At 38.2% G+C, this 21,595-nt stretch overlaps 1 protein-coding gene across 1 annotated transcript in view; it reads left to right on the forward strand.

Moving 5' to 3' along the window:
• Nucleotides 1-21,595, forward strand: part of ROBO2 (roundabout guidance receptor 2) — a 477,419-nt gene that overhangs the window by 160,196 nt on the left and 295,628 nt on the right. The gene's annotated exons all lie outside the window — the stretch shown is intronic.

Raw genomic sequence — 21,595 nt, forward strand, 5'->3', positions numbered from 1 at the left:
CTAGACTCTGACATCAAGGAGTGCCATCCTCGTACAGAGCCTGCAAGGAAGAAATGGAGGAGGCGGCAACGGACTGAAAAAGACCTGTGGTTAAGGCATATGTAGACATGCAAAACAACTCCTCTGTCTAAGCAGCTGCATGTCATTTCTGTGTATGTAGCCAGAAGGTCATCTTAATATTTAGGCTTCAGTATGTCATCTTTTGATGGAAATGATGAGCAGGCTTTGATGTTATGGGCAGTTGTAACTTTCTAGTTATAAGGAACCCAACAGAGGTGTTGTAGCTGCTATGGTATGAGGGAGGATCAAGTTTTGTAAAGTAGTAACAGCTTTTAATAGATTACCTAGTATGGCTGGAAAAAACACACAACCTTTTGGGCGTACAGTGAGTAAACAGTATCGGTTATATAAACCAGGAATGTGAGTGGTCTCATTATCTCCAAACAATTCTGTATTTTAGTGCAGGGAAATGTGTTTATCAGGAGCTTTATCCACCTGCTATGAGAGGCAAGTCTTCATGGTTTATAAACTGCTTTCGGCATCACAGATGATGTTGTTGCTCAGCAGCCATCAATATAGCTTTATCTATAATTAGTGAGGGTCTAACACCTTTCTGGCCATATGGAAAATGATAAGTTAGCTCCTGTCATAACAGGAAAATAATTATTGGATAAAGTCTAAATATCAAAACATGATGAATAATGGTTACCTCAACAATCCTCAGCTGGATAAAAGTAGCATCTGCCTTCAATTTCTAGAGATCACACATGATTAATCAGGAGACAGTGGGGCGCGCTCTCAGCTGGGCTTGTGTCCACTGGGCAAAGCCTGGCCAGGCAGTCAGGCCCATGGAGGAGAGGGCAACACGAAGAGTCTGAAGTAACACTCTGAAGCTCTGGAGTGGCATCTGTGAATCAAAAGTTTTCCCTCAGAAGTTTTTTTGGGGAAAAGGTGGGGAAATAGGGGCTGGGGGGATGGGAGAAAGAGAGGGGAACCCCCACCCCCAAACAACTGTGAGGGAAATTCACTGAAAAAATAGAGGACCAAAATTCTCCTTTCACTGTTCTTGTGGAGGCTTTTGAAGGCAACTAACTGGCTGTTTCTGGTTTTGCCCAATTTGTGAAGTATATGTAAAAGTTTTGCTCCTATGTGAAATGGAAGGTAAAAGCATAGTACTGCATTGTATGCTGAAATTACTACTTTAAGCTTGGTGCTAACCTTTAATCCACCTTGACTTGGAAGGCTAAAGAAGGGCTGTGCCAGTGGTGAATTAGGGCTGATCTTCATATTTCCTAATTTCATATAATCTCAAATATCTGTACATGGATAGAATTACTTAGTAAAGTACTGTGAGTGGGTGTTGTTGTTGTTGTTTTGTTTTCTTTCCCTAATGAGACCTTTGTGCTTGCAGTAGATTCTTCATGGGCATTTATTGCTTAAAATCAGCTTATCTAGCTCGAGGTCCATTAGCTTCCTTAGAGCTCTGGGACTTCACCCTTTGCCTCTGGAAATTAAATATTTAATATTGCTTTGTCTGTGCTTGCTTTGGAAAGCATTCATCCTTCATTTGGGTACCATGTCAGAATTCATTGGGAAGCAACAGCTAATGTTGCCAACTGAAATCAAATCTGACCCTCTCGCTCCCCTCCTACCCCCAGGGGCTCAGTCAGTGCTACCATCGCAGCAACCCCTGGGGCAGTGCATGATAAAATGAAGTGAAATGAGGACCCCGGTAGAAAGTAGCCTGATATTGTAAGGGATAACCAAGAAAAGGGCATCTTCTGTTAGTTTGCCGGCAGTGAGATTCTTCTTTTTTGAACAATTACTGCAGGGTAATGTAGTGTGTATATATCTAAAAGGTATGTGGTACGTAAGTCAGATTAAATATATAGGAAGCGTTTTCTTCTTTTTTCTTAAGAGCTTTGCTTGAATGAACAGTGGCCATTATTTAGAGGTTATCTCATCAGTTAAAAACACATTTCTTCCAAGGAAAATGCGAGATGATGTGACATGGAAACAGGGTGGTTTTAATATTATATTTTGAATTACAGTTTTGGAATCTTTTTATCTTTACTTCTCTCTCTGTTTCTTATGGTGACCTACCTGGGTGACCTATGTGAATGCTTTGCCCGTGAAGCATCCATACTATGATTAAATATAGTGAATTTATCGCAAAAGATGCAGTCAGTAGACAATTTGTATGTAATATGGTAAAAGTTCAATTTGTATCAATGCTTGAGCTTACCTTGTAAACTGTAGGGCTTTAAATTGAGAATGGTTTGAGCAGGCTATCCAAATGTTTAGATGTGTTATTAGCATCTGTATAAGCAACACAGCCATCCTAGTTTTTAGGTGTTGCATCGTGCTAAAGTCTTGTCAGGAGATCTTAACAGTACAGGTTACTTATCTTAGGAGATGGATGCTTACATTTTAGGAGACGTTGTTGTATGTTGTTAAAAAAAATACTGATTTATATTTTTTCTTGGTTTGGGAGTTGAAAAATGCTGTTGTATCCATTCAATAAGTATGTGCTTGTTTGTTTTAGAATCTAAACAAAAAACAACACTACTTACAATATTCTCCTATAAGAATTATGCTATTGATTGACTAAACTCAGTTAATGAAACTCAGATTGGCATAGGCATCAATTTCTGCATTTCATAAAACAAATATGAAAGAAAAACAATTTTCTATAGGATTAAAGGAACAAATATTGATATAATGCCAGTATTTTCTCAAAGCTCATAATGAGATTTTAACAAGTATTTTATATGACATAGGGCACTCCTGGAAAACAAGGGGATAAGGTTGTGTGATTACAGGTGGGCACTGTGCACTTCTGTGGTTTCAATTAGTTTAGGTGTCCTTGAATTCCTGGGTGATGAGTACTAATGTTATTTTAAGAGTTTAGAAATATTTTAAATCTGCAATTTTTTTAATCCAGTTGTTATACACATCTATGTTTTTTAATACATTCTTTTTTTAATTATTTGTTTGTTCTACTAGCTCCCCGGGATGCGTGTTTCATATAAGATTCGGAGAATATTTAGTAGTGGAAGGATAATATTTCTTTCAAAGTATTTGCCTTATTCTTTTCTGAAAACAAAAGAGGAATGCACTTAGTCCAGGGCTGGAAACACAGTAGCTGGAAGGTGCAAGAAACTTTTTCTTCGCTGTAGTATTTGCAGTCCAATGGAAGACTTTGCCTGATAATAGGGTTGCTACAAGGAGAGATTCTTGTGCAGGCAGCGGGTGACCAGAGTGCAGCTGAGGACCCTGCTGATTTCTGTGCTTACCACCAGTAACTGGACAGTGAAGTATATGCTACAACTTGTAATGGTCTAATGGGTTGACCAGTTTGTGTCCCAGAAGTATTTTGATTTTTTCAGGAAAAAGGCTCTGTGGGCATTCACTTGTGCATCTACTCTTGCTGTTCTACCTTTTCTGTCTCAGGCAGGATTTAATGGCGTATTTGAAGATTTATTTTTGAAATTTTACCTGTTTTGCATGATGTATCTTAAAAAAAAACAAACTGAAACACCATGAACTGTTGTTCTTGAAGGTGAAATCTTCATTCTGTCCTCCAGCGAAAGCAGAGCTCTTTTCTAGCATGCTAAAACATGGCATTGCTAGTGCAAGCTGCCTAGGTACCTAAATCCTGCTCTTGAAAGATAGTCTTTGTATTAACAGTTTAATATAGGTGGTGTTTTCATATAGCTCATCTTTTATCATTGTCTTTGGTAACCTGTGATTGGCAGGTCAATTGATATGAAATGATACATTCAGTAGAAAAATGTCCAAGTTCACTTGGCTGAAAAAGTCTTCTAAAAGGGAACTACTTCTTCTTAGGGACTCAGAAATCTCACTGGATGAGAGCAGGAGGTTAGGAAGGGTGCTTCCAGTCGTGTGTTGAAACTGCTGCAGCTGTTTTTTTGCAGGTCAGAGCAGCTCTCACCTTTACTCCTGCAAACCCTGTGGGCCCAGGGCTCAATCTTAGCAGCAGTTGGGCTTGCACTTGAGTAGCCCTGAAACATCAGGTTTTTCATTTCAGTGGCTTGGTTTTCCAAATGGCAGTGGCTCCCCATTATGCCGTTCTGCTTCATTACTCATCACTTACTCATATTTGGTTTTGATATACAGTGGGAATATTGGCACCCTCATCCAACCAAGCTGGTAGTTGATTACCTATAACCCTTGTCAGTTAAGAATCAGAACTGCCAATATAAACACACAGTGGTATTTAAGATCAAAATTCAAGTAAGAAGTAGGGATGGTAACTGTTGTATTTTTGGGGAAAGGTGGTCTCACTTATAGTAACTTTGGTCTGGTGAATCACTGTAGTAAATCCCACCTGAGTAAGAAAAAAACCCACAAGTAACAAAATTAACAAGCGAAAAAGAATCTCCTTCTATTCCCTTCTCATAAAGTGCTTCAAGACAAATTTGGGAAAAATGAGATCATGACTTCAAGCAGCATAAGTTTTCTAGTTTATTAATATGCTGAGTAACATGTCAAAACAAGAAATCAAATGCAATTTGCCAGTTCTTTCCTACAAAAAAAAAAAACAAACAAAAAAACAAAATGTGGTGCTCCACACAACATAGTAGGAATTTTAATTTCATCTTGTTCTTCTAGAATGAAGCCAGCCATCAGATTTCCAGGTAAATTTAATACCCCATAAATGTGATTGATTGCTGATGTGGTAATCCAGTTAGCTGCTGGAATGTTTAATAGCTGGAGAATCCTTTTAGAGAAGAATATGGATGTTGAGGTTAAGATACTGGAGTATTTTGAAGAGGTGTAATCTTAATTCTTAGCTTTGACATAAATTTGGGATAAATTTCCTTATCTGTGCCTCTGTTTATAAAACAGGGATTTCTCTCTCCTTCTCGTCTCTACCTGGTGGGCATGAATGATACAGTCCTATCCCACCAGATGTCAGAAATCAGATTCTACAATAGGATTTTCATTATATTTTAGAGGGATCAAGCCAAGAAATGCTCCTTGCAGCCTCTCTGTTTTTTGAAAAGTTTAGCCAATAGAGGAAAAAAGGAAATGAAGAACTCTTCCCAACTTGATCTCTCAGCTCACATTTCTGTCTGTTCTGCCAGAATACCCATAATGGTAGGTTTGAGCATGGTCAGAAGCTTAACAGCTTTTGGTACTGCTAGTTCCACACTTAAGTTACAGCATCTCATTAGATTTCACTCCCTCAGTAGCAACATATCTTTACATTGAAAATGTTCTCTTGCTTGTACTCATTCATATGGGAGCCTAATGATTTTAGCTTTTGTCCTTTTCTTCTAAAAAGGGTGAATGTCAAATGATTTCTGTGACAATTTATGTCACACTCATGCCTTTCTTTTTTTCCATTAGACAAATCCATCCCACTTATCATTATCTATGTTAAAAAAAAAAAAGGAAAAAAGAAAAAAAAGCCCATATGTAATGTGATGTCAGTGCATAAAAGCATGCAAAGACAATGCTGGTGTGACAGCTAATTAAAACCAGGTACTTCAATGCTGAGAAACAAGCAAAAATCTTTCAAGTTACTGAAAACCAAAGTGTTGTGAAGGCAAAACAGAACCACAGAGGGCTTGTTCAAGGGATAGTTCAAAAGATTTGTGGAGTACAAAGGAATATGAATGACTTTGTGGAGGAAATCTGTGTTACTATGGCTCTCAAATGACAAGTCATTGTTGCTTTGCTACTGGGAGATCCATAGTTGCAAAGCAGCTATAGGTGGCTTTTCAGCTTACAGTGCCAGATACCAGGAAACAGAAATCTGTAGTTGTGCAGTCTCTGAGATCAATCAGATCCTGCAGATTCCTTTGTGGATGAGCCCTCAACCTGACTGGGCAAGTCCTTCAAACTACTATTTAGCCTCATGAGACAACTGTGATGCCACTTGTGTTTGCATACGGAAAAATGAACAGTAATTTCTGAATTTTATCTTAGCAGGTTCCTTTGGCCCTAATGCAAATGTTAATAACCAAGTAAAGAAGTGTCAGGAAGAGCCTGTGCATTTAGATCACTTACTATTTTCTCTGATCCGAATGTAGTTTTTAACTGTATGTTTTTAAGTACATATGCATTAATCTAAAGCCTTCACTTACTTCTAGGCTAGCATCCTTTATTATCCGATTTGATGATAAATGCAGACATTTTACAAAGCCCTGTTATATACCATGGAGTATTCTGCAGAGCTGTTTTAATAGTATTTTGAACACAAGCCTTTTCTTTTAACTTCTTTTTTGATTCTCCCCACACTTCAGTACAAGCATGTGTACACATGCTGGGCTCCTGTTGCAATGAAGACTAACCACGTACTGGGATTCACAGCAAGAGCAGAGTCAGCAGGTTGAGGGAGATGATTATTCCTCCTGTTGCTCAGGCTTGAGAGAAGGCAGCTAAGGGGGAACCTAAGCATTGCCTTTGACTACCTGGTGGAGGGCTAGAGAATAGACAGAGTCACACTGTCCTTTGAGGCATGTAGCAAAAGGACTAGAGGCAATGGCCACAAGTTGCAGCACAGGACATTTCAACTAGATATCAGGGAAAAAAATCTTCACTGTGGGAGTCATGATTAGTGGCACTGGCACAGATGCCCAGGGAGGTTGTGGAGTTTCCATTCCTGGAGGTAGTTGAAACCCAACTGGAAAAGGCCAAGAGCAACCTGCTCTGACTTTGAAGGTAGCCCTGCTTTGAGCAGAGGGTTGGACGGGACGACCTCCAAAGGTCCTTCCGATATAAATTATTCTGTTATTCTATGATATGTGTGCCTTATGGGTTACAGTTGGCACAGACTCTCAGGGTGTTTAAGCATTCACACATTTTAAGTAGAAAATTTGGATGAAATGATATTTGCTGCAGGAAAAAAATAAAAGTAACATCATACAAGAAATGAAATAAATGTTTCTAAGTGGCAACAAGATGTCATTTGTTTGGCAAATAGAGATAACAGCATTTAGTAAAAATTCCCTTTCACCCTCTTCCTGTTCTGTTTTGCTTTTAGAGCGTGCTTTTGGCAATAGAAAATGTCATTCAGTGCATTATATAACACTTTGGTTACAGTTTCTAAAAATAGGATTCAGATGAGGGTACATTAAACATTTCAAACTAGCTGCTGTACATGGGGAGCAGAAATAGAGTTGAGTTTGAAAAGATGAACCCATTGCTGTTTCATTTTTAGGGTGTGTTGACAAGAGTTGTGATCACTGACATTTTGGGGACAGTTTCTGAGAAATGCAAAACTTGGTTGTCTTGTTCTGTTATTGCCATATCAACATTGACACAGTTTGTTTGTGCAAATGTGTTGTCAAAATGAAAGCATTTGTTTTAAATCAATCCTGTTTTATTTCAAAAGTGAAAGAAGATTTTGGCATGTGTTTTGCAAAGCCACAGGAGATAATGTCTAGGAGGCAAAGCAGCAGAAAAAGGGGAGTCCAGTGTGTCATGGATATGAAGAAGCTGTATGTACAATATATAGAAAAGCTGGGGAAAGGAGAATCTCTTGTAAGTTCATGACCATTTAAGCCATTAACAGGAGGAATTTAAAAGAAAGTGTGTCACAAACTAGAATATAGGCTATGTTCATTACAGGCCTGTAGTTGTCCACAACTTTAAAGTAGGAAGGAAGATACGAATTTCATATGAATATAATGTTTTTTTGGTTTTGGGTTTTTTTTTGAGTATGAGGGACCTAGAGTATTAAGATATTTATGCACGAGACATGTTGGTTGTGTTAAAAATAAATAAATAGATATCTATTTCATAAATATCCATATGTAAAATAAGTAATACTACTACAGTTACTCAAATTCATGGTGTCTTCATTTTGTTTTAGATGTATTCTGTTTCCTTACACTGAACCACTATCCCATCAAGTACCATATATACCATAGTTATATGGAGTAGAGGTAAAAAATGCACAACAGGCAGTATACCTTGTACCGAAAGTGGTAGGAGCAACCATTGCTGTCTCATGTTATTTAAGAAATGATTATGTGTCTCAGGTTGTAAGGAAAATGCTGGTTCTGTTGACCTCAGAGGCAAAATCTGACTTTTTTGGGCCTAGGGATTCCCTTATGTCAGGGCATTTCAAAGCGACTCACGTGATTTACAGGTCTGAACTGTGGTGTGGTTCACTGGAAGCTGCCTTAATATGCCTTGCTGATCCTGACCCAAATTCTAACTTGTATATACGTCTGGGTGGTGGTGAACTTGAAAGTAAAACATGAGCTGTATGGTGTTTTTTTACCTGTGATTGCTTTAACTGTGCTTTCTCAACAATGTTTTCATTCAACTTGGAAGACTTATTAATGAGATTAGCATTGTTCTCCTGTTTTATATAGTCAAAGAACATAATATGCATAGACCAGTCCCCATGCTTGTGGAAAAACTCTCTTGACTTAGTGATGCTCTAGTAGGGGACAGTTAGCCTCCATGCCTCTTATGCAGGTTGGGATTAATAACAATTGAACACAAGCACTGAACAGTAGAACAGTAAAGAAAAGTCCCTCCTCTCAATTTCATACAAATAACCCAATATCTATACAACATTTAAAAGAAAGACTTTTAACCACTTCAAAATACAAGGAATGACATGTTGTTTTAATTTATATGCAACAAAAATCACATTTCTAAAGTTGCTATTTGTTTTTTTTTCTAAATGATGAAACTGATGATAGCTAAAAATGAAATGAAGTAAGTTTTATGCATGTTGCATTTTAACAAGTCTGCTGTCTCATTGGAATGCACTGCCTTCTTGTGCTACATTTTATTTTTGGAATTTAATAAGGTGCCTGTCATATCTGCCTCAAGGCTAAAGAATATCATGAGGGAGAAATCCAAAGTACTGTCATGTTTGACTGACAGGGGGCCAATTTTAATTTTTTTATGGGAGGTGGCTGATATTAACAGGCTGTAGCGCTGAAGATGCATTGCTCTACCATCTGCTTTAAACACCCTGTGTTGATGAGCCAGTAATGACGTTGCCCAGTGACATTTATCAGGTGAATTTGGCTCTGACACTCAATAAAGGATTTTCATTAAAAAATTAATTCTGTGCATTTTACAGTGGAGCCCATTGTGATGATAGATGCTGGTAAAGTGCCACGTATCTCCAGAAGCTGTTCTAATTACCTGAGAAACTTGGGAAAGCAATAAACTACTTCTTTCCATTTCTGGTGTGTACTCCCTTAGCATATAATTAACACACTGACTCACTTAGCTTAAATCTCTGAAGATCTATGTCTATGCGATGATTACTAGCTCTTCAAAGTAATAAGCAAAAGCAACTCAGTGGCTCAGTGGTTAGGTGGAACTGGGGATCTGCAGCCTTTTGTGAGGTCCAGGCTGCTGTGTCATTCTGGAAATGTTCACCAGAAAAGTGAGGAACGTAAAATTACAGTGGAAAAGCTACAGCTTGGACAAGCATTTAAAAAAAATCCCGGAGGGAGACCTAGTCAAATATTCTATCAACCACTTGTTTCTAAAGCGGGAAAAAAAACAGTTTTTGTTCACCAGTTAAGGATTTTGAGACATGGGCATTGTGCAAACTGAAGAACTAGAGACTCTCTGTGGATGTCTGATACTGATTTAAATTAGGTGTGTTTTTTCAATATTTCTTGTACCATTCATTCATCCTGTTACCTCTATTTCTCGTTAGCTTACCATTAGAAAAGTAAAATCTTGTCTAAGAAGTTAGCACCAATTCCTTAAGAAGCAGAATTTCTTAATCAAGTTTGGCACTTAATATAGCATCTTCTCCTGTTCTTAGAAGTGTCGTATCCACATATATCCTTCTCCAGTACTGAGTGACTTTCAATTGACCTGAAAAGAGCCAGTAGCCTGACCACAGCTTTTCAAGGCCCTACAAGTGCAACTGGCAGATGGTGGCACTTTCACTGGGAGTCTTAGGAGAGAGAGTAAAGGCTTAATCATAAAAACATCATAAGTGGGGTTATGGTTCTGGGTTCACTGATTGCAGTAGCTCTATGATCTGAATCAAGACTGAGCATAAATTATGCTGAATTTATTACAGCACATGTTACGGAGTTTGTGCCAAGGTTATGTAGCTAACTGGAAGAGATGGTGCTTCATCCAACATATAGTTAAAGCAACATGTACAGGGCATTTCAGATAGAGCATGAAGTCTGTTGAGGCTGAGTTTACTATGTCGTGGAATATGACCATATCACCTCAAATGATTAGGGATAAGATATGTAGATAAAGCAGGAGGAGGAGCAACTCAACTTTTTTGTGGATTGAGAGATACATCAGGGAGATTACACAGCATTATGGTGCTGATCATCAAAATATTTAAATGCAGTTTAATGTGAACCAGGTGAGTTGCCCATTAATGTCTCTAGAGATGATTTATCTAGTCAGATAATTTTGGATGGTATAAGTGGTTAAAGTATTATGACAGTTTTTGCAACTGATCTGGATTTTTTTTTCTGGTCAGGTATTATTATTTAAAACAAACTATAAATATTTCTATCAGGATTTTCTCAGAAAACAAAGTATTTTTCAGACAGCTTTATTAGCCTTTTTGGGGGAAGGGGATTCACTGGACGTTCTCTGGTGTGTTTCTCTTTCCTTCTGTGAAACAGGGATGTTTATTGTCTGATTTATTAAAATAAATACTTAAAGTGTACTTGGCTCAGCAAATCATTTGCTGATAGCTTAGACCTGGCTTGAGAGGCATAATAAATAATAAGAGATGGAGAAAACAATATCCACTTAATGGCAGTTGCAGAAGTGTTAAGTTTGTGACCTTTTGAGAAAGGTCCATTTTGGGAGCATTTGCATAGCAGGCAAGTACATTCCCATGTACATTCATCACCTTAATGTGTACCTGCTAGCTGACCTCTCCTGCCGGGGCACCTGGGTCAGGTCTTCAAGCGGCTTCTGTATTCGGGGACCCATGGCAAGCATTCACTTGACATACCACCGGCTGCTCTTGTATCATGTTGCTGGTGCCTCCTTTGCTCTCTGCAGTGAGTATTGGCCAAAGGAAAATTGCTGTGTAGCTGTGAGAAAGGGTAAGGCAGAAAGGGATTGCTCAAATGCTATTTCTTCCTTCAGATATATCCTGTTTCTAAACCCTCCTTTTTCACCCTGTCTCAAGTTGAAATGTTTCCAGCTGATTGCCTGGTCCAGGTGTTAGTCCTCCTGTTACCTTTGAACCTTTGTAGTGCGCTGGACCTCCTGCTGGTGGTCAAGGCAGAGTTAAATAACCGTATGGCTGCCTGCTGCTGAGCTCAGTTAGCTCGGCACTCGCAACCTGAGCAGATGGCTGTGTTTCTCCGCCTTGAGAGACAGCCGCTTTCTCTTCTAAGAGCAAATTGGCCCATGGCTTGGAGACTCATAGAGGTTTTGTGTTGCTTGCTCTTTGTGTCTTGCTTGTTTTTCCCACATCAGGAAATATCTGTGGGGCTTAAACAGGAGTCGATCAGAAGTAACATGAAAAACATCAAAATAATAGATGATCATCAGAGCAGGAACCTTAATTTAAATATCAGTATAAAGCCTAAGCAAATGTGATTTTATTTTATTTTTTGGGGAAAATTGTTCATTTGCAGTTACTGTATGTTCATTTATGTGCCCACTTCACCAGGTTCTGCCTGATCGTTTCAGGTTTGCAGCACTTTGGGAGGAATGTTGTCATTCTTCTTTCCAGGGAAGCAGGTTTAAAGCCATAAGGCTTTTTAATCACCAGCTGCTGGTCATGAGCGACAAACCATGACACAGAATATGTCTTGTTTGCCTGGATCCTTCATTTAAAAGGAAGGGGGAAAAAAAAACCTTTTTGATGGAATGATTTCTGTCCTTTTTTCTCCTTCCTTGTGAAAGATGTAGTTGGTTCTGGACACCCTAAGCCTTTTTGACAAAATGGTAATTCATCACTGTTCATTTCAGCCACACTTCTGTAATCATTTCATACTTTTCACAATAGCAGGGTAGATTAGGTGCACCCCTAGTGTTCTGAAATTGGGATTAGGGGCAAGAGGAAAATGACTTTCCTGGAGGGAAAAGTGTAAAGTGGATGTCTTCCCCTTCCTTCACCCCTCCTTCCCCTTTTGTTTTACTCCCTGCTTGTTTTCTCAGTGGGTGTACAGCACAGGCAGCTGACTGAGGCCAGATCCTCAGAAGAACGCAGATTCTGAAGGGGAGAAGGGACCAGAGAAATGGGAGAGGAGATAAATTTTTATTATCAGGAGAGGGTAGATTTTAGTTAGCAGAAAAGCTTCTATGACCAGTAGCAGGTTAATGCAAGAACTAATGTTTTTAAGACAGTAATAACTGAAGTAGTGGTGGTGTAGCCTTTATAGTCTAAGCATGTAAAATAAATGAGGGGTTCTCTTATTATTTTCATCAGGTCAAGACTGAGTGTCTGTCTTTCCAGTTTTTTCAGCTGTTCAGGTGAAAGGTGCCACCTTCCCCTTCTGACAATATTACTCTTATGATCTTGAACTTCTAAAGAAATATTGTGAGGCTTAAAACCTAATGCCTGTGCAACACAAACTCAACAAACCATTAACTCTGCTGCTCAAGTTTTGTCCCTCTTACTTGGCAGGCCATTATAACAGCATTATAGGGTACAAATAGGTGGAAAGAGAAGTGGGAAAAAGTCCTGTTGAGTGGCTTGCTGGTACTTACTCCAAAAATAATCATACCATTGAGAAGGGATTATAGGAAAAGGGGAAAAGTGTCATTAAGAAATGCTTATGGAGCAGCAGCTTGCAGAAGAATTCACTCGGCAGCTGTCTGCTTCATAGTGGAAACAACTTGCATGAAGTGGAGGAATTGTACCAGAAAAAGCATTTTATTACCACTGGAAATGTCATACTGGCTTTAAAGCTTGGCATAGTTGCTCATACAGTTTGCAGGACGAAGCATCTAGGGCATTTGGAGATGGAAGCATCTAGGTAAACATTACTTTTGTTTGGACACTTCCACTGTTTGGATAGTTCCTTAACTGCCTTATGTGCACTGAATTACTCATAAGACAGCAGTGTTTGGCTTCAATTTGTAAGTACCATCTCATTCCCTCCATCCCCCCTATAGGAGAAGATCCATGTTCATCAGCAGAGGTTACTAAACTAGATAGTGAATCTCCAGTACTATGGGAAAGAAGGCAGTGAATAAATAGACCAGTCTGGATGCCAAGAAAACTGTGTAAACATTTTTTGGATGTTCTCAGTGAAGTAAGGTTTCTGTCTAGGCGAAACAAGCAGACTAACCAGATGCATTTACCAGAGGCTGCTGCCCAGTAATCTGCTTGTTTTCTTTCCTTCTGCAAGTGCTGAAAGTTTTAATTCTTTAGGTATTAGACTTCTGGTGTCATGTATCCATTTTATTTTGCTCAGATACATTTATTGATGTTGTTTTGTAATTCCAGTTGTGTAACTTTATTGATGTACAAATCAAACCACAACTTTTCTCTTTCAATGAAGTGGTGGGAAATAAAGAGAAATGGGCTCAACAGGTAAATGACAAGAGAAACCAATTGGTGTTTAGTATACAAGTCGGTAGGTTACAGCCCTCTCCTAACAGCACGAACACATAACCTGTTGAAATTAAGTGGTATCTTTTTGGCATTTGCAGCAGAGATGCTAAAGTGTTACCCAACATCCACCTCTCTATGTAAGACATCTTTCCAGGTTAGACTCTACGTACTAAAAGATATGTTAGGTTTAAGGAGTTTTAACTTGTAATCTCTTCATACTAAAGTTGCAACAGGCAAAACCCATGAATAAGTGTGGTCATTTTTGAGATTTAGAGGTCCAATGTAACTTAGTTGTCTTTATGAATTGTTAGCTTTTATGTAGTAAGTTCATTGGTACCTGATTCTCTTCCACTGCTATGTCTGTTTGTTTTGAGGCTTTGGTCTTCCATGACAGTCTGTAAGGATGCCAATCTAACAATTTTTGTGAATACTAAGGTCATTTTTGAAGTTAGACTTAAAGTTAGGGGAGAAAATCAGAGAGAAGTTTTCATAATATCTTAAACTTTAACATACCTTTTGCTCACTCTCTTTTTCAGGAAGAAGAGCAGTGCTAATATCTTGGTTACAGTAACTTCACATTATATGCTTATAAAAGCTTCATTATGAACAGCTCAAAGATAAGGGGCACATGTGTCCAATTTAGTACAAGTTTTTTCTTGTTGTGTCTTTCATGCTATACGCAGTATGAAATCACTGTCTGATGGAGGAATTCTGTCATCTGGTCATTTGCAATTGATTTCTATGTTCCTGAGGAGAATTCAGAAACTATTTTGCCCTTTTTAAAGTATGATTTGCTGCAACTCCTAATTAAGAACTGTTTCTAGTTAAGCCAGCTTTCAAGTCGTCTTCTGCCTTGACAACATTTTACATATGTCAATAAAATGCTTGATATACTTACTGTGTGGGCACTTCTGTAATAAAAACAACTCATAAACAACTCATAAATATACCAAACAGCTAGGGATTTTTGACTCCTGTAGGAAATAATCTTTGCCGAGTTTTTATAAAACTGAGAATTTCAGGGGCTGAAAGAAAGGGATAATAAATTACCTGAAATAAAAAGTAAGAGTTCTATTCTCCTGTATAAGAAGGCTTGCTTGCCCTTTTTCCATTTTCAGAAACCAAAACCCTCTTGAGTTTCAGTTTCTTCTTCTACTTAAAGGTCACTTTGGATTTTCAACAGATTTCAGTAGCTCCCATAACTGTCCGTTGCTACACTAGAGTGTAGCAATATGTATATTGCAAAAAGCAACAAATGTAGTCCTCTGAAAGGTTGGGATCCACTAAAGCATTGGTCCAGCTTCCTGAATATTGCGTGAGTGATTGTAGGAGAATTGTAGGGTCTTTCGGAAGCTGCAGATATTTGGGTCTGCACAACGGGAGACCAGCCTTTTGAAGTCTGCCAGGTGACGCCAGCTGACATGGTCTTCAAATTTCTTTTTCACCTTTGATTTTAAATGGGATGTTGTTTCAGTAGACGTTACTTTCAGCACAAAAAAATGTAATTTTGTAGTGAGAATAGACTGAAATCTCTAGGAGCCTGAACTTTCCCAGTTAACAGCTGTGGCCACTGCTGAATTTTTAATTTGAGTTGTGTGATTTTTTTTGAGGTTAAATTCCTCTGGAGCAGCACTATCATAATTTAAAGTGTCAAACTGAAGTTAAATTCAATTTAGGATCATTCTTGCAGTGCTAGTGTAATTTCAAATATAAAAAATGATAACTTTGATCTAATGATTGAATCAATATTTTTTCTATAAAGAACTTTTGACACTTACTTGAAATACCTGTCAGCTTCTAAATGTCTCTTGTATAATGGAGTTTTTCCTTGTGTTTTCTGTTGGCTCATTTGATCCATTTTTTTCTAGATGAGGAAAGCTACCAGTAAGTTTTGGAATATGACTGAGAGAATAAAGGGAGGAAAAACTGAAAATATTCTAAACTCAGTCAATGTTGAGAGTGTCCAGATATTTCCATTCTTTATTGAGAATGAGCCTGATTTACAGCTTTAAGGTTTGCAAAGATTTTGTCTGATAAACTTGCTGCTATCTTTTGTGCATAGTAGGTAGATATGCATGCCTAGAAATATGAACTGTGCACATGTTTTTACATTTGGAAAAATGAGGTTTCATCATGCCAAAAAAGAATAGATCTTTCTTTTACTTGTCTTTGTCTCTGTCTATCACACTTCTGTCTGTTAAGCAGCACTCAAAATCATCTGGTTCAGCCTGTCACGTATGTTCAACTTTTTCATGAGTGATCTTTCCTCTCTTCTATCCTTTTTTTAAAAATTTTTATTTTTATTTTTATTTTGGTACAGGAAAGTCACAAGGGTTAGGATGTTTATTTTGCTGATCAAGAAGGGCTCGCTAGTCTGTTTGTTTGCAGATGTCTGGATTTTGGCAGGCAAAACCAAAATGCAGCATTATCATTTATTTAAAAAGCTAGAGGATGTGACTGGCTGCTTTGAAAGCACATACAAGACTTTAATTTTTTTTTATAGTACTTGCTTTTGGAAAAGGGGAGTCTTCCTGTGAAAAATGGGATCTTATGTTCAGAAGGAAGTAGGTGAATTCATATGTCTGATGTTGATAATCAGACAGCGTTCTATTCAGAGAAAATTCCAGCTATCTGCTGAACTTGGCACCACTCTGTTGGGGTGGCTAATGTGCTCCCAGTTGACCTTGATCTCTGAGCTGGTACTTATGGCCACACTTGAAGTGGCAGCTGGTGGCTGCAAAATCCAGATGCTGGTGTCTGGAGTGTGTTTTTACAGCAGTGCCATCTGGGCCTTTGGACATTGTCTTTTATTGCGTCTTGCCTCTCTCTGCTTCTGGCTTTGCTGGGCAGTGCAACTGCCTGTGGCTTGTTTGCTGGGTCAAACCATTTATGACAGTCCCTTGTCAACTTTGATGCCGTTTGCCTTTGAATCACTCTTAAGTGAGAGTGATTTGCCTCCTTTTATGCATCTATAGCATCATTTGAAAGAAACCGAACAGTTGGTCCTGACATTCAGGAAGGCTACTGAGTATGTTATAAAATTACATAAACATGAACTACTGTAGATTTTCTGCTCTGAAGATCATTTATAGGTCAGAAATAAAATCGCCATCCTCTTGTCTCAAAGCTCTTGATATAACTGTGTTATTGTATCTCTTTATGATGTCCATAATATCTTTGAAGCTTTTTCCAGAGCAGGTGGTGGTGTTTCCTTAGCGCCAAGCATTTAATCAGAAGAATAAAAGTATATTGGGTTGTTAACAAAAAGAAAGGTAATGTCTAGAAACATTCTTTGTCTATGGTAATAAAAAGAAATTATCATCAGCTTGTTCATAGATGAGGATCTACCTTAAAAAAAAAGAAAATAAAAAGATTTTCTGTGTTTTTAGCTACTTCCTTTTTTCCCCCAGTGTGTGGGGGAATGTAGTTGTTAGCAGTGTAATACAGTGCTTCAGCATTAAATGGGCTTGTATGGTATGGAATTGTAAAATGTCAAAAAAACTTAAGTCTGTGCAAGTAAGTGTTCTCTGTCTAAAAAATCTGTAGTTGGGAGAGCTGGACCAAGTGATTATTAGAAAAGATGAAGAACTTCAACTTGGAGTCTGTAAATATTCCACATTTGCTTAAGTTTTCTCAGAGGTGTGCTATCTTTGAACATAGTGGAAAACTGCCTGTATCATGTAGGGTAGTATGATGTTATGTGCAGGTAAAGCTATGCAGATCGAGGCCCTCATGGCCACTTTACGCTGCATCACAAAAACCGGCAAAGTTGCCGATGGCGGCGCCTGCTCAGACTGTGCACTGTGTCCCAGGGACAGGAAGGCGATAGGTACCGCTCCCAGCGACGGGGACGGAGGTGGCGGTGCCGTGTGACGAAGCCCATGGCTAATGCGCAGGACAGGACGGAGCGGAGCAAGCAGCTGAGCGAGCCTCTCTGCAGCCCACTTCCAGCCTGACCTGGAGGCCGCTTCTGCGGGGTGACAGAGAGGTCAGCTCATTTTGCAAACTCAACAAACCGTTCAGGCCGCAACTTGTTTGCTGTGCCTGCCAAGGGTGCCAATTAGTGGCAGCTGTATTGGTGGCTTTTGTGACGTGGACAGCTGGCTTCTAGGAGCTGAACTGAGACAATCCTCTCCTTCCACATTTAGGAAAAAAAAAAGGGGGGGGGAAAGGAAAAAAAGAAGAAAAAAAAGAGGAAGACAGAAATGTATTTTTTCTGAGTGATTGGTTTGATTTATTATCATTTTATTTGTCATCTTTTGGCATTTTTTTTGTCATCTTCCCTGTTTATTGGCATTGCATCAGGATGATCTTCCTTTCAGTGCAGTGATGCTTGTGATGCATACTTCAGAACAGTGTTCAAGATCATCTTGCCCAGCCAGAGCATCCTCATTATCTAAGATAACATGGAAAGGGATGAAGTTAAGGAAGAAACTGGTAATCCCAGAAGAGCGCCAGTGAAGGGTGAGGATTGACTTGAGTTAAAGTATTTTGAAGATGGTATTTTTTGACTGTGAGTTGAGATGATAACTAAGTTCAGATCCCACTGACAGCCTGAACAAATTGAAATATCTGACACCATCTTCGGGCTCAGAAGAGAGAGCAAAGGCTGTAAGATGAACTACCTTCTTGTCCCTAGATACAGTCTTTCTGCGTCATGTTTAAGAGCTGTTGTGGTGAGGCTTCTTATTATACTATACCTGTTCTGTAAACTGGAAGTACTTTATCATTTCCTATGTGAAAAATGAAAAGTCTGATGTGTACAAAGGTGCCTGTGTCCTAATGGCAAAGATTTTTTTCTGAAATCTTTGCATTTCAGATTTCAAAAGATATTTTTTAAACCTTTAAAATGCTCTGAAGGCGTTCTTCTTTCAGAGGGCTCCTTGGCAGAACAAAGGAGCCCAGCGTCTCAAAGCTGGCTGTCTTCTCAACTAGGAAGCAGAGGGGAACTGGATCATCAGACTTGTGTTAGCCTCTACAGCACAGTAGCTTAACTAGAAACCGTGAAAATACTGCTTTTTGGATCTTGGCAGCCACATGGTAAAAAGCAATAAATAAGTAAAAGTGCATATTACCTCATCTGTAGGAAACCCTATATACTGTAGCAGCTCCTTCAGGTGTTCTGTTGCCAGAGAACACATTTCAGACTTCATCTTGTGCATGAGTAAGATTTGCAAAGAGTTTACTGTTATTCAGTAAAATATTTCTGTGACTGGCTTCATCTCAGCCCTACTGAAATGTAATGCCTCAAGGCTGCCTATGTAGTTTTCACCGCTTCAATTTTGTACACTCTGTCTTTAGCTGGAAAAACATATATCTTGAAAAACTATTATGGTTGCAGTCAAATGTGTCACTAACTTCTGTAATGTATACAGCAGCTCTATCCTGGAAATAAATCTTTCACCAGCAAGATTGACAGCAAACAGATGACCTCTTTGTGACTGCTTCAGCCTTCCAAAATACCTGTGTTCAGGACTCAGAGACAGGATTCTGTGTAGGATATAATATCAAGCATTCACTATATATATGTGCATGTACATACATATTTGTCTGTAGATAGGGGCATTAAGAAATTAGAATTCATATCCGTAAGCCTAACAAAAAGCTACAAATCTGGAGGCTCCAACTGGTCAGAGTGTGACTAGCTGCTGCATAATTTGGCTTCCTAGTGTAGTAAACATGATACATGACAATTCTGCGTATTCTCCAACAAAGTATTTTTCTTCATGTCCCTAGCCTGTATCATATAGTATTCTACTTCTCTCACATAGCATCACTTCCCTTTTTATTATGTCTTGCAAAGTTTTCTTATCTCCTCCATACGGGGGATAATTTGAAATCATTAGCCCAAGTTCTGTGTGGGTTTATGACTGGACCTTGCAAGATATTAGTTGCTCTTTTAATGTGGTGAGTCTCCCATTAAAATGAATCAGACTGTCATCTGGGGATTTGGAGGCAGTACTAGCTTAAAGATCTACTCCCTGGCGCCTTGCTGTTGTCTCATTGGTGCTGCCACTGAAGCTGCCTCCTTATCATAACATGACTGGGAAGTAGAGTAGAATCAAAATGATTATATTACTTTAACTCAAAATAGTCTATGGAACCAGACTTTGTTTTTCCCGAACATTCTGACCTCCCAATTTCACAGTAATTCTCTCTACCTTGCAGAATTGAATCTGAAGTACCCTCATCTATTGCCCAAGCAAAGGCTAGTCAGGGTAGCTGATAGACCAGTGTAGGAATCTGACATAAGATGAAAAGAAAAGGAAGATATTTATTCGATTCGTGGGCCTAAGTTTTAATATAGACTATCATATTTACTTAAGAAGGAAAGCTGTAATCTTAAAAAGGAAGAACAATGGAATGAAATCTAACCATAAAGATAATAAGTAAAACTGCTTCCTTGTAACATGAATCAAATTCATAATTTTTTGTCCCAATATGATTTTGTCTAACTGTATACTATTACTTATGATTAATACCTTAGATGGAAGACTTATGCTGATATTTCTGTTTAGCTTCCTGGTGAATGGACTCATTATGATACGTATTTTACCGTGTAAGCTCACGTCAAAAGGATTTGGAGCAGTGTTCAGATGTATTTGTAATAAGGTTTCTCTTGTATGTACAGCAACATCTCAATGTTGAAGAAAAAAGAAGAAAACAAGGGAAATGAAAAGAAAAATACCACTATTCACCTTGTATTTTGTGTAATGTCAATAATTTAACAAGTTCTTAGCCAGAATATAGATAGGATACTTTAGGGATTATATGCTATAGGATTTACTGTTATACTTCATATTAGAGATTCAGTTCTGCCTTAAAATGGTTCAGGTGAAGTTCATCTCTGTTTTAGAAATACTTCTTGTACCAGAAAACTTACATATTTTGCAGGAAAAAAAGTATACTTAAAATTACAATAGCACTTAATTCTCTTCTGTTCATATGTGCACATCTGTCAATTTACATACACATGGTGTCTGTTTTAACTAGGGAAGTGTTGGTTAAATGCATGCCTTATTAAGTAATACTAAACCCTTTTATTATGTGGGACATGGTCACAGTTCTGTAGCTAAAATTAACATGCAAATTATATTGCTTATTCTTGGAGCCTGTATATAGTATGGCAGCAGTGTTTAACCTGTGGTCACATGAGTAATTTAAGATAACTGAGAAAATTAAATCTGTTGTTAGTAGTTGTATAGTTGCTAAAAAGGGGTCTGCACATCCATTAGGGAGGAAAAAATAAATATCAGTAAAGCAAAGAATGTTGAAAACCACTATGTTAAGATACTATATCTAGTTTTCCATTGTCCTATGCATGTAAGGCAGGGACTAGAGCAAGAGAAGGACATGAAGAATGCCTGCAGCAAGATGACTTTTCAAAATGGGGTCTATGTTGTAAAATATTTGTTTTCCTATGAATGTGATACTTTGATTAATGGCTGAAGTAGTTTCATTTTCTTTTTGATTTAAGTATTTACTTCAGGAAAGTTCAAGTATTTTGTCTATTCTTTTGTTGGTTTAGTATAGTCTCAAACTGCCCACAAATTTCTAGGTTCATTCAGTCTCTAGCGTTCTTCTTGGTATAGCATGGCAATTAATGCGAGGTATCATGGTGGGTATTTTGTGCTGTAGAAAGCTGTTTACTGAGAATCTGACTTAAAATAGCAACTTATTTTGTATATGTCACAAAGCAGGCGTTATTAAAAGTTTTAATAATAAAATGTGGTTAGGTAAAAAGATGTAAAAGTTAATACCTCTGTGTTCAATGCTGCAATTCGCCTCTCTTTGTAATAATATGAAATCAAATTACTTGAAACTATAAAAATATAAATGCATGCTAAATTTTGATCCAGTATGATTTATAAAAGCTGAAAAAAATTAGTAAAGCTGAACAGATGCATCATTTTATTTTAAGCATTATCTGTGGTCTGGCCTACAGGTCAGCATGTAGGCTGTGCCTGTCAAATAGGTGCTTATTATTTTAGACTGTAGGTAACTGAGAAAGTGGTGTAACCACAGTTAAGACACAACTTTGATTTGAAATAAGGTCTTATGTACAGCTGATCACAGAAG

Source organism: Apteryx mantelli, chromosome 1 (genome assembly GCF_036417845.1).
Source record: "Apteryx mantelli isolate bAptMan1 chromosome 1, bAptMan1.hap1, whole genome shotgun sequence".
In the NCBI taxonomy this organism is placed as follows: domain Eukaryota; kingdom Metazoa; phylum Chordata; class Aves; order Apterygiformes; family Apterygidae; genus Apteryx; species Apteryx mantelli.